Here is a 14,575-nt window from a genome sequence, read left to right on the forward strand (position 1 = left end):
ACTACATGTCCTTAGAGATATGAGATATCCCAAAATGTAGTTCAGACCTGTCAGCCCAGCTTTTCTTCGTTGTTAAAGTCTGGTGTGATAGTAACCTTGTTTTTTTGGAAACATATTTTTCACATTTGAAAATGTCTGTCACAGTTTGGAGCATCTTGCTAGATTACATCACAGTGGCATGCAACACACAGGAAATCTGAAAAATATGCTGCATTAAACTGCCCTTAAGGAAACTGTGGTATTCAAAATAGAATATGTTTTAAATCTCACTTGCTTGTTTGTACAACTGGCCTGTGCTACGTAAGCCCTGTTAAAGCTCGGAAGTTGTGTGCAGTAACCAGGTATCCCCTGGTTTTGGGTAAGCTCACTCATAATACCATGCACTCTGTTTTGAGGTGAGGGGAGCTGGGGAGGTTGGTGTTTTAACCTGAAATGAATTATTTGCCAAACTGTCTGATTGATAATGGAGCTGGGATACAAAAGAATGAGACATTTATCATCTGAACTCAACTCAGTTTAGTGAGACTTTATTGACACCAGAACTTCTCTAAGATCTGCCAAGGAATGTTACTCACTCTACTATCTGTCAAGAGGAGAAGGATAACTCAGTATAGAAAGAGCCCTTTATTAGTGTGCAGATAAATATAAGTGTAGATAAAACCAATATACTTTGTTATATTCATCAGGGACTGCTCCCTTTATGAAATTTTGTTTATTGTTGCCAAATGATTGATGTACTTGTTTTAAGTCATAATTTCATCACATATCCTTCTTTATAAGATATTGAGAAACCACTGTGATTCTCACTTGATTTCAGACTTCAGCTGTTTGTAGCTGTGTCCAGTTTGACACTCTATTTAACCTCGAGGGGAAAAAAACCTTAGGTACCTTTCCCCTGCATTGCCTTTCTTTACCCTCTCCTCCTCCTCTGGTCTCACCTGCACCCTGCTCCATTTCCATAATGTGATTAAAAGATACCCCTGTCTGCCCTGAAGTATATCACATTTCTTTAAGGGGACAGCAGCCTCTATCCCATGGTGACTAGCCTGAAGCCATTCTGGTCTGTTCCAGGGTCCTCAATTATCATAATGTGAATAGCAAAAGTAAAAAAAAAAAAACCAAAACAAAAAAAAAAAAAAAAAAACAACATACAAACAAAAACAGCCAAAAATTAGAAAGGTTAGTACTTTGTATTTTTTTCTTTTGAAAGTAGTTCATTGAGCGGGTTGGGTTAGTTTCAATCATTTTTTGTTTCTCATTCTTTAGGAGAGAAGTGGACTGTGGCCAGGTTTTCCTATCACAGCCCATCTGTGTTATGTGCTAGGGAGACAAAAGAAAAGATTAAAGATGTTAGTGTATAAAATCCTTTATATTTTGGGGTGGGAAGTAGAAGAGCTAGGGAAGATAGAAAATTATTTCCAGTTGAAGACTGTACTCAAAAATTATCATCTTTTGTTGGTTTCAGTTGTCTGGGGAGTTTGAGATGAATGATGTTACAAATTGCTGATTGGATGTGTCAGAATTAATTTCTTCTTTCCACAATTTTTTCTTATAAAGCTTGCTCTGGTTGAACTTTGGGCTGTTTTCCCCTGAAAATAAATTTAAAAGTGGTTTGACATGAAGGTGTAAGTATGGAAAAATTTTAGCATAGTACTAAATATGTATGTACTAGAAAATAAAGTTTAACTAATCAAAGGAAAACTTGACCAATGTGTCAATCCATCATTTTTCCAAGTGCTCCAGAGTCTTTAAATGCAAATTAACTGCCCAAAGATATATTAAAAAGATATTATTCAGGTTGTAATGTTAACTACTCAAGTGCTTGGAAATTGCTCTCCCATACAGTATGAATTAAAATCTCACGTGCATATGAAGCTATCACAAATTGCAGAGTCCAATATGCTTTGCTTCAGTCAGACTTTTGCCACTTTTAAAGGAGGGAGTGGATGCTACTGAATTAGGGAACAACTATTACAGATCCTATGGCTAAGTATGTACTTGAACTGTAAAGTCAGAATTATTAATTTCCCCATAGTATTTTCTGTCCTGTGCATGACTTTAAAATCTGGTGCTTTATATGTCCAAAATTAATGAGAATTAATCAACTTCCCCATAACCCTTTCAGGTACAGGGCAGCACTATCACAAAAACTTTGGGGCACTGAGGTAAAACATTGTAGGCTAAAGTTTAAATGCCAAATTTAAGAAACCATGAGTCTGATCAATTGCCAAATTCAGCCATGTATATCACAGTTTATGGTCAAAATAAGATGTTGTTGTCTTTATGGACAGTTATGAGTCACCAGCAGATATGAAAATAATTTGGACACTCAAACAATGAAGACTAAACTTAACAGTGAGTACCTGGGTAAAGCTTGGAATATATGGTTTTCCTCCTGTAGCTGACAAAGGCCAGAATGTTCTGCGGATGAAAGAAAAAAAAAATCTAAGAATGGTAATGTTACTGAGAACAGATGTCATTATGACCCTTCTTCTTTATCCAGGAGTTATAAGAAGACTAGAATGATCATGGAGGATGTAGATTTTCAGGATAGTTTTATTAAAAACAAGGATGATTTTTGCTAAGTTGCAAATGCAGACTGTTTTCTGAATCTTATTTTTGACCATTTTTTCCAATTTTTTCCAAGAGGGAAAAATCAGACACTTAATATACCGAACTCTTTTTTGCTGGACTTCAAGTTTCTTAAATTAAAAAAAGAAATCTTTGCTTCATTGAAACATAGATTTCAGATACTTTTGCCCTTATTTTTGTTTCTCAGAATTGTTACCATATTAGTTGAAAATTAAAGTAAGTTTTTGTTGGACACCAATTATGTAGAAGAAGCAATCTAAACTTAAGCTACAGTTGAGGGTCACTGAACAGGGAATTAAAAATGGGAAATCTGGGGCAAGTTTCTCAACAGTCTGTGTCACCAGACGCTCAGCTATTCAGAGTCTAATCCAGAGCTGTTTGTGACAATGCATGCCCCTCCTTTGAGTCTGCTTAGGTTTTGTTATTGTTTCAGTTTGGAGAAATTCTGTGACTTCCCTCTTGCTGTATAACACATTTGCCTAATCATTCATTCTATCGCAACATTTTACTTAAATGGAAAATATCATCCATGCTTTGCCCTTGAGAATATTGAGCCACATATGGTCTAGAATGAAACATTGACTGAATCAAGATGAGAATTTTGAACAGATTCCCCAGCAGCCACCCCTTTTGTTGTACATCTACCTCCTCCAGCAGCATCAGGTGTGGCAAGGTTTTGCATTCACATCTGTGTTTCAAAATACCTTGCAGGGAATATACATAGCCAGCTCTATGGCTTGTGGATTAATTTCTGGTCGCAGGTCGATGGTTGGTTTTCACATATAAAGCACTGTTATGTTGGTTTTCCTGACCAGAACCACCACATTTTATGGTGCTGCAGAACTGGAGATTAACAGGATGTTAAAGAAGGCACTGGGTGTTTTCAACAAACCCTGATGTAGGAGGTCTTGAAATGGGTGATATGAGATCTGTGATGTAAAGAACACTGGGTTTGAGGTTTTGAGAATTTAAAGAGTCTTTGTTGACAGTTCCTTGCAGGTTATGTGAAAGGGAACAGGTAAATTATTTCTTACGAGTTTAACCCTTGATATTGTAAGTGGGCCTGCAAGAAAATTTTGCAGAGCATGGAGAAACAAAAGGCTTAATTCAGCCTGAAAAGAGAGGAACTGCAGAGAAAACTGAGAAACTTTACCAGAGCTCATGTATTTAAACATGTGCTCATGATCAGCATGATTAGAGCTACAGATATCACTGGAACTACTCACAAGCTTAAAGTTAAACAATTGTTTAAATATTTGACCATACAGGGCATTCTGCAGAAGACCAGAAGTTATGGTAAAATACAAGAAATGAGATTAGAAAAGTGACTTAAGGGTGTGAATGGCAGGTGTTTCAGAAGAAATGGATTTGTTTTTAAAGGTTTCACTTACCTCCTAAATTAAATTTATCTTAAAATATTTGAGACTCTTTTCTCAGAAAGATACTCTTAATAGGCTTTCTCTTTTGTTCTGCTTATTTTAGTGAGAAAACTCCCCTCATAATTATTTTAATTGCACTTCAATATAAATAATGGGGACTATTACTATTACTGGCAATATTTCTAGCTAAAATATCCCAGACTTAATATCAGTTTTCTCTGAAATTCTAGATATTGCAAAAGTAAATACCCTTATTTCCAAGCTCTTCCATCTTCATTTTCAGAGTGCTTCTAATGATGACTTTGGAACAGTTGAAAAATCAATTTTCTGGCCCTTAGAAATGCTGAGATGGAAAATCAGTCCTTCCTTTTGGGTTTCAAAGGAAGTTAACCATTGATCTTTAGTATCATTTAAATATGATGGCCTCAGTTTTAGTGTTAAAAGCTTGCCTACATCAATCTTCTATCTGTGATTGTGGAGCCAAGCAGAGTGTATCTTAGCTATACAAGCATGTGAAACTCCTGAGAGGTCAGATCTTGCAGTTAAATAGACAACTTTTGATATAAAGTGGAAGAATATACCCTTGAGGTGCTAATATTGCAAATTTGCATTTTTGCGGGTCAACTGATTCCAATGTCCTGCAGCTTTAGCTCTTCCTCTAGTTGCATCCTGCTGCTCCACAGCAGCATTGGTGCTGTCCATATTTCCACTCCCAGAAGAGGTTGTCTTTCAATTTCTGCCGTGAGCTGGGGTAGCAGGAAAGCCAAGAGCACTCAGTCGCTCTGTGTAGCTGTGGGGAATCGGGGTCAGAGGAGGCACAGCCTTTCTGGCTGTATCTACAGGAGCTGCAGAAATCAATCATGGTACATTTTCTGGCACTCAGCTCAGCTTGTGGGCATGCACTTCAACTTGCTGACTTTCCCCCAAAACAAAGTGGTTACATCCAAATTGCCTCTGAGGAATGGTGTTTGGCTATGCTGAACCCTGAACCATGCTGGCCTGGTGTCAGAGGGAATTGTAGCTGACACAGGCCAAAGTCTGCCAGGGAGTGCTGCCAATGGTTAGCAGGATGTCTGTCAGTCTGCTGGCCTTCTTGAGTTCTTTTGGTGTAAATAGTGCCTTTGGAGCTCATCTTGGGTTGGGAAATCTGGGCACTAAGCACCATCCTCACGTGTCCCAGGGAGGCAATGCTGCCTATCCCTGCCATGCTGCTGAGGGAAAGAAAGGGCAGTGAGACCCCTCTTCCCACGGGCCCTAAGCATGCTCTCAGTCAGGCATGGTTAATGCTTTACATCAGGACAAAAAGATTGTTGTCTAAAGAGGATGAGCACATGCAGCTCCACAGCCTTTACCTGCACTGGTGATAAGTCAAGCACTGCGGTACCCTTCTTTAGTTGCCTGAATTTTAAGCGTATTAGCCACCATGCCCTACTGTGACAGACTTTCTAAAGATGAAGGTTTCTCTGAAGATCTCCTTTAAAGGCCTGTGTTTCATACTGAGCTGATAAAAATGCAACTCCATGGATCTCAGAATAGAACTTTGTTCATCTTCCTTATTGAGTGTGGGCTGCTCGCTGGAGGGGAGAACTTTTTGGTGCTGGGTAACCATCCAGAGTAATGGTTTTATGAATTTTGCTGGTATGTACTGTAATAACATTAATCATGATGAACTCATTTGGCACTAATAGGAATGTCATATGTACTTGTATAAGAATATTCACTGCAGTTCATCATTAATTAACTGGGCTATTATTTTAAAGTGTTACCAGACATGGTATGTAGAAATGGTTTACTTTGCAATCTCCTAGTGTTGAAATCATGTAGGCTCTTTTGCTATGGTTTATGTCAGAGAAAATCACAACAGAAAGAGTGAAGAATCCAAGACTATGATAATACATTTCAGCTGTATAACCTTTGGAAACAAGAATGTAGCACTTGCCATTCAGGCGAAGTGCTATGAATTTTGTGGCCTATCTAGTCTGGTCTGTTGTTTCTCAACATGTTCTGTGCCAGATATTCCAGGTATGAAAGAGAAAGAACACAAATGGGGAACTCTGTTCTGAAAACCAGGATTTTAGTACATCCTATTATTAAGCATTTGCTATTAAGCACCATTTACATGGTAGTCTTTTGCAAAGGACACTCATCCAAATGAATAATATCAGCTGTTTCTTCTTCACCCATTACTTTGTTGTCATGCTTAAAGAGTTCTAGAGAAACCAATTCTGCTTTAGGTAGAGGAAAAAATAAAGAAATAGTCTTGGAAGGAACTGCTGGCTGCTGATGCCTAGTCTCTTCTTAGTCTGTCCAACCTTCCTGAGTGCATCAAAGTTCAACCTGGAATTATCTGGGCTTCTTGCTAGTGCAAGACTGTTGCAGAGCTGCAGCCCAGTTACAAACTTTCCACTTGCCAAATGTAATGTTATTTGCTAGTAATTATTTCTTGTGATAATCCTGACTTTCCAGTTAAATAGTACTTATTCCTCTCTGTGTTTACTCTTTTGATATATTTCTGGAGCAGGCCATTCTAACTTTATTTGCTAGACTAAACACATTATGTATTTTAATTACTCTCATAAGAAAGGTTCTTCTTTACCTCTTTATGTCCTAATGACTCCTATTTCCTCTATTCTCCTGTCACAGATTAACTGTCAAAACTTAAAACTGATTTTGGGTCAGTGGGACTGTAAACAGTACAGCAAATGTTGTCTTGATACTACTTGTGACAAGGGTGTTTATGTTTCTTCATCCTTGCATGAAATACCTCTCCCTCCTTTCCCTCTACATCCTAAGTCCAGATCTTTTCCCCCTGAATATTTTCCAACCAATGGGCCTACAGCTTTAAGCAGGTGATTTAGTTATATGACTGTAACAGTGATAATCATACTGCTGGCTTTAAGTGGTTTCTACAGACTAGAAAATAGTCTAGGATCTATGAGATTTCTGTAAAGTGAATGAAAAGAAGCTGCAACCTCAAAAGCTGACCCAAAATTGCAAGTTAGACTGTTAAACTGAGTTAAACAAGGATTTCACCCTTGTGAGTGTGTGACTAAAGCTTGTTCCTCCTAACTTTCCTCCTTTTTGTGCTGCTCCTCAGAACCATCTGGTGGGAAAGTCTGTGTTGGTGAAAAATCCCTAGACCTGTCACCCACAGCTCTAAGAGCCACTTTCACGTGATTAATGACTATTGGAAATAAAACAGTCTCAAGGCTTATCCTTGAGGATGCTCAGTGGAAGAATAAGATTGACAGCTTTAGTTTTTCCCCCTCACTACCCCAGTTATAATCAAGTGCCTGCATAAAAGTTGCTGAAATCTCTATTTTCTCTGTTATAACTAGCAATCCTAATTGTCATTGTGATTCTGTTTCTTTTTTCTACTTTTTTTTAATGTGAAATCTAAATAGATCATACCACAAGTTTCCCTTAGCTATAAATTATTTAATTATCAAATGGATGAGTTTTGTCTGTTATAATCTGATTCAGAAACATCCGCATGCATTTCTGTCTGTCCTTCAGCTTCTGTTTTTATTCATGTTTAATCTTTGTTGCAATGAAGTTTTAGAGAGGTACAAAAATTGACTGGGAAATATAACATAAACCATTAATCCATTCACTTAGGGGTTTGATTATTCTACTTTTTTTCATAGCTTTCAAATCTGCTCTTCAAATCTCTCTCATTGATCTTTGATATTTCCTGGAATACATTGGCACAACTGCCTTGAGTTAAGCACCAAAGCCTTGAAGAGTTACGTGATGTTATGAGATGAAAATTCTGCCATGCTGAACTGATGAATTATTCTAATAAAAGAAGCTCTTCTCATAGCACAGGTTTTCACCATTGCGGATTCTTTAATTGAGAAGAGAATTTCAAGGGCATAGCCTGATCACATTTGCAAAAAACCCTTCAGAAGAAGATTATGTCAAAGGGTAGAGAGACTAAAGGTGTTTTTAATCTCAAATTCCCAGTTTAATTCAGCACTTGTGTTGAAATTTATCATTGTCCTAATTTTATTTTTCATAGATCTATAATACAACAAGAGCAGGGTTTAAATGTCCCTTTTTAGAATTAATAAATTAAAATGATATATGTAGCTGTGTGGAAAATTCCTTTAGAACAGACATTTACTTTCTTCAGTAGGTTTACTGGAATAGAAAGAGAAATGCGGGTAATTTTTTCTCATTCCACACTCACTACTGATTTTAAAGTATCAACAAACTAAAGCTAAATGTAAAGTTAAAATTGCTTTTTTAGATTAATGCACTGAGTAAAAAGATTGTTTATCCCTGTAGACCAGGTGGTCTTGATATATACAAGCTCCAACAAATGAATATACTGATAAGTAGAGTGAAGCAAGACAATTTAACAGCCAGTGAGTAATAACTCAATATGAAGGTGCCTTGTGGGGTGTTCCAGAGATTTTTACAGGTCAAGGCAAGAATAAGTTCCAAACTAGAGTTGCTATAACTTTCCAAGGGGGTCACTGACTCATAGAATGAACAGGGCTGGAACGATCTTCACTGATCACCTAGCTCTAACCCCTTTCCATAGGCAGACATGTCACCCACTTGACCAGATTGCTGAAAATCCCATCCAGCTTGGCCTTGAACTCTCTCAGGGATGCAGCATCCACAGCCTCTCTGGGCAGCCTGTCCCAGTGCTCACCATCCATACAGTGAAGAATTTTTCCTAATCTAAACCTACCCTCTGTCAGTTTGAAGCCTTTCATCCCTGTCCTATAACTTCGTGCCCTTTTAAAAAGGCAGCTCTCTTGCATCTCTGCCTCTTGCAGCCCCTTTAGGTACTGGAAGGTGCAATAAGGAATCCCAAGAACCTTCTTCAGGATGAACAGCCCAAAGTCTCTCAGCCTGTCTTCACAGGAGCAATGCTCCAGCCCTCTGATCATCTTTGTGGCCTCCTGTGGACTTGCTCCAACAAGTCCACATCCCTCTTGTGTTGTGAGTCCCAGACCTGGATGCATCACTCCAGGTGGAATCTCATAGGAGTGGAGGGGAAACATCCTCTCTCTTGACCTGCTGGCCATGTTGCTCTTGATGCAGCCCAGGATATAGTTGGCTTTCTGTGTACAGTACCTTTCATCTGGTCTGGCTCAAATTCATGGTCTTATTAAGCCTCAGAAGATTCTTCTGGATGGCATACCTTCCCTCCAGTGTGTTGACTGCACCACACGGCTTGATGTCATCAACAAACTTGTGGGTGAATTCAATCCCATTGTCCATGTCAACAACAATGATGTTAAACAGAGCCAGCCCCAACACTGACCTCTGAGGAACAACACTCACCACTCATCTCCACTTGAGCACTGAGCTGTTACTACAACTCTTTGACTGCAGCCATCCAACCAATTCCTTCTCAACAGAAGAGTCCACCTGGCGAGTCCATGTCTCTCCAATTCAGAGACAAGGATGTCATGTGTAGCAGTGCCAAAAGCTTTGTACAAATCAAGCTAGATGACCTTAGTTTCTCTTACTTGATCTACCAACACTCTATCCCCATCATAGAAGGCCACCAAGTTTGTCTAAGGGCATGATTTGCCATTAGTGAAGCCATGTTGTCCCTTACCGGGGATCTGAAGGAATCACTTACCAAAGTGACAATTTGAGGGAATACCCGTCCCACAATACTTTTCAAGAAGAGGAACTCATACTGGTGTTGGTGCATTATAGAAAAGAAAGTGTAGGTATGTACAAGAAAGAGGACGTTACCTGCTGCAATATCTGGTAATGAGAATGGCTGTCTGAACCTAATTTCTTACATGCATAAGTCACCTTTCTTGTCTCATGCTTTGACCGGTATCTTCACAGGTGTTCCCTGTCCAATTTTTTGTTTCCTGTGTGAGAGATGCTAACCTCCTACTTAACCTCCTACTCTGCTACAGTTTAAACTAGTTGATTCTCAAGTGATTTATTATAAATAGTGGCACTGTACTATAGCTCTGTCCTAAGGATCCAAACCTCACTATTAATCAATTCACTGTGGTTCATAAAAATTGATAAGAAAATTCTTTGTGCTTAGTGTTGTCATTTATATATCTCTATGGCTTCATCTTCATTGCCTCAGTGCTACTTCTATCTTTCTTTTCATCTTTCTTTCCTCTTGATATCAGTGGGAGAAGAAGAGGCTTGGGAGAGGAGAAAGTGGATTTTCACTCATTTACATAAATTATGGCCACGAGGAACCTTTTGTCTGACTGAATTAATTAGACCCCCCAAGGTGGTCCCATCACTAAGGGCAGAAATCTCCAGCTGACATGGAGAATCTGTCTGAGGAAGATACCCCTAAATGCTCTTGGAGTTCTATCCCCACCTTATTAAAAAAAAACAAAAAACAAAACCAAACCAAAACCAACCAAACAAAAAAAAAACCCAACTGCCTCTTTATCAATGCTCTTGTGGTGGTCTCACCAGGATTTTATGAGCTTTTTTTCCCATGTACTCTTGTTTATATCTCAAAAGATCACATTTTTTCCCCCATTATTTTTTTTCCTATTGTCAGGAAAAGAAAATACATATCTTATGGTTTAGATGCTTTAATCATATTAAAATAATGCAATCTGCAAGATGAAGACCTTCAGCCTGGATTCATTCCACCTCACTTTAGGCACCAGACCAACTTGCCTAGGGGTTCTTACTTCTCAGCTCCCTATACAGGCAATGAACGTGTCTGTCTGCATCTGTTGGTTATAGATGAGAAATAGGCTCCAATTTAGATATCCCACTTTAATGTTCAAATGATGTAAGGAGATGCAGGAGAATAGTCTATAATCCTAGTTTCCATGAAAAAAAAAACCAGCCTCCTGGGCAGGATGTGCTAACCTTTCTTAGAAACTCAGCAACATCTCATTTCTTTACCTTCCCTGTAAACTAATGTGACCCACTAGTTTATTCACACATCCAAGTGCATTTGGCATGTGAGAAAAGAAGAGAAGATGGATTTCAAAAGCAGATTTTAACAAAAAGTATGAACTCTTTTAGAAAGTTTGAACATTTCTTTTGAAGATCAGCTTGAAACAATAAGGGAGGGTAGGGAGGGGAAATCATTGAGAGGTATTGGAGCAGTACAGTACTGCAGAAGCACATCATGGGTTTTGGCTATTTATGCCAAGCAAAGTCCAATATGTCACCTAGAAGAATGCTGTAATGAAACTGGTAAAATAAAATTTAAAAATAAGAGAGAAAATGCCAATATGCTTGTCATTAAATCTCTTTCTGAGCTATAATCCATCCTTGACTTTTCCTTTGTTATGTTTTTCCCTTTGTGGATAGAAGCCAGAAAAAACATAGTTGTGCAGGCTGAAAAGGAGGATAACAAATAGTACTTGTGTGTTCTTGGGTGAGATGGATGACAGGTGGCAGAACAGGACTTCATTTGGAAAAAATCCTGCATGCTGAGTCTGACTTTCACATTGTGTGTGTGTGTGCAGGACTTGGTTTCTACAGTGCCATTATTTTCATGGGGGTTGGAGAATCTGAAACCACTTCTGGGACATTGCCCCAGTTGTACAAAACACTGGAAATATTAGTGTTTTAACAGTGGCTTGCAAAACACTTGTGATACCTCCTTTCTTATTAAATCTCTCCGAGAGACAAATGTAACAGGAAGATTGCAATATGGCTCTCATTTGAGACTTGTCATTTCTGCTTCCATATTTGACATGCTCTAGGTACATGACATGGATTAGACATTTAAAGGTAACAGGGTTATTTTAGAGACTCAGCTGGAACTGGAGTTTGAGGAGAAGTCCCCAAATTCCTGCACACAAAATTTAGTGTGTTCTGTAGTTTCTTCTCCCATAACATGAAAGTGATGACACTTTCTTCAGAAAGAACTGAAGAACTCATCTGTACATTCATGCTGGAAATCAATGGCCAATTTAAGAATTATGGTTTGGCTATACATGTTGTACTCTCACAGGCCAGCAATGTGCAGTGCTATGTCCATGGAGCATGGTGCTAGGTAAAAATTGATGTGTTTTTATCCAGAGAGCCTCAGAAATGCAGAGAATTTGTCATTAAAGTGCAACCAGTTTTCCTTCTGAAGATCAGAAAAACCCCAGAGAAACTGCACAGTTTTCAGGGTGAAATTCAGGATTCTCATGATATTTAATTTCTTAGAATATTCTGTATCCAGTAAAGCTACTTAAAGTCTTGAATTTGGGTTTTCCTTGGATATGTCTACATGTAAAACAAACTGTGCCAGGAGTGTTCCCTGAGCACAGGACCTTTATAATTTCCAGTTCCTCAGAGCAGTCTGGGACAGGCTTTCAGCCCATGCCTACCAGCACTATCCTGAGCAATGCCCAGGAATGCTGGGATTTAAGACAGGATTATTCCCAGCAGACAGTTTGTAGCTGTCCGGATGTGGAGGGCAGAAGATTTGGATAAGATGGATGTAGAACAGCCCATGCCAGTTGGCTGCTGAGCTAGAATACAGTCCAGGGTACATACATTTAATGTATAAAATGTTACAGGTGTAGCCTGAAGGTATGGGATCTTGTATGTTGTGCAAGCATCATAAAATGTCATTGAAACGGACATATTTTCTGACATACTATTCTATTGCTTAACCCTTCAGTTTCTTAAACCCTGTTGAAATTACTTTTGTATTTCTCTCTCTCTTTTTATATATATGTATGTATATATATATATAAATATAAACCCCACAGAATTATAGAACGATTTAGGTTGGAAGAGACCTCAAAGATCATCTGTCCTTGAACACTTCCAGGGATGGGCCAGCCACAGTTTCTCTGGGCAATCTGTTCCAGAGCCTCACCACCCTAACACTAAAGAATTTCTTCCTAGTATCTAATCCAAACCTGCCATCTTTCAGTTGGAAACCATTCCCCCTTGTCCTATCACTAAGTGCCATTGTCAAAAGTCCCTCTTCAGGTCCTTTGTAGTCACTCTGTATACATTGAAAGATGCTCTAAGGTGTCCCCAGAGCCTTTTCTGAACAGCCCAAACTCTCTTGGCCTGTCTTCTTAGGAGAGGTGCTCCAGCCATTCTGAGTGTGCATATATATGCTTTTTTTTTTTCCTAACTGAAAAATAAGTGCTTTGAGCTAACACACTTTCCCTTTCAGATAGAGCCACAGACTTATATGGACCAATAACTGACTAATTTTCTGCGAGGCTATACCAAGACCTAGTTAGGAGCTATTTGGTTTGCAGTCTACGGGGTCAATTTCCTACATTTTGGTGTGACTCTTCTATGAAGTGTTGTCAGCAGCAAAAGAAAGTTAGACAAAGGAATTGGGTTCCCCATGAAATTTGCACATATTAATGCTCAAGATCCCAAGTCAGAAAACCGGGGAGAAAAAAAAATCTGTTTCTGTGCCTTTCCCAACCAGTGCTCTCCATCACAAAGTACTGTCTGATACATAAAATGAAGAAATTGAAACCCTTTTTTCCTAGATAATCAAATAAATTTCTTTGACAATAGTAATGAACTTTTTTTCAGCCTTTCACACAAATGGCTTTTGGGTTAGTGTTTTGTTTTGTGCCTCCATCCTTCCTGCTTTCTCCCACAAAACTTATTTTGCAGTACCCTGGGAGGACTTGTGGTGACATCATTACTGCTCCTTTCATTACCATTCTCCCCAAAGCATGGGTCAGAATCAGTGACATAAACAGTCCAAAGGGGAACAGTGACAGAGGACAGAGTTCACAAACAGGTGGACATGATTGTTTTATCCTCCAGCACATGACATAGGGCTGCAGACCTGCAACAGACTTACGGCTCATGCTCACCTGTGACAGATTATCCAGATGTTTGATCTTAGGAGCAGAATGATGGCCTGAAATGAAAGCAGTGCAGGGATTAAACAGTTCAGCAGAGTACCTTTGGTTTTTGAGATGCTTACGTTACCTGTACTTACCTCCATCTGCTTTTCCTCTTTATTGCTACTATCATCACATTAATGCCTTTTTACTTCATTACCTCTTCATTCAAGCTCCAGGAGTTTTATTTGCACTGGATATTTTATAACTTTAATCTTTGCTCAGGCAAGAAGTTTTCCTGCGTGTTTTCCTACTGAGTTTTTGCTGAAGGCATGAAGGATTCAGCCTGCACACAGACAGGGCATGCATTTCCTCTCTCTGTTATGGTTCTGTTGTTACCAACACAAATTTGTCTCATCCCCCAACTGACTTCTTTTACTGCAAGTGCTCCCAATTCCCTTGACATGACTTTGCTTCAAGGAAAGGTCCTTATATAGGGATATAGGGGCTCAACTCATGGGTATTTAACAAAAGGACTTCCTTTTTCTGTTGTCTCCTCATCTTCCCATATTTGTTAAAACATACAGTATTATTTCCTTTCATAAAGAAACAGCCTTTCCTCCCAGTTCCTTTTCAGTAATAGCCCCACAGTGGGAGTTAAGATTGAGAAGGCAGATTGACCATCCTGCTGTCATGCAGCTGAACCATGCTTGATGCATATGTCCCATAAGCCACAGATGTTTATTCTTCTAAAATAGATTGATTTTGGAGTTGTCTTTTTTATTTTATTTTCTCAAAGCCTTTATTAAAACTATTGTAAATAAAAAAATGGAATGACTGGAAGACTACAACAGAAAAAAAAAA

Source organism: Cinclus cinclus, chromosome 3 (genome assembly GCF_963662255.1).
Source record: "Cinclus cinclus chromosome 3, bCinCin1.1, whole genome shotgun sequence".
Classification (NCBI taxonomy): domain Eukaryota; kingdom Metazoa; phylum Chordata; class Aves; order Passeriformes; family Cinclidae; genus Cinclus; species Cinclus cinclus.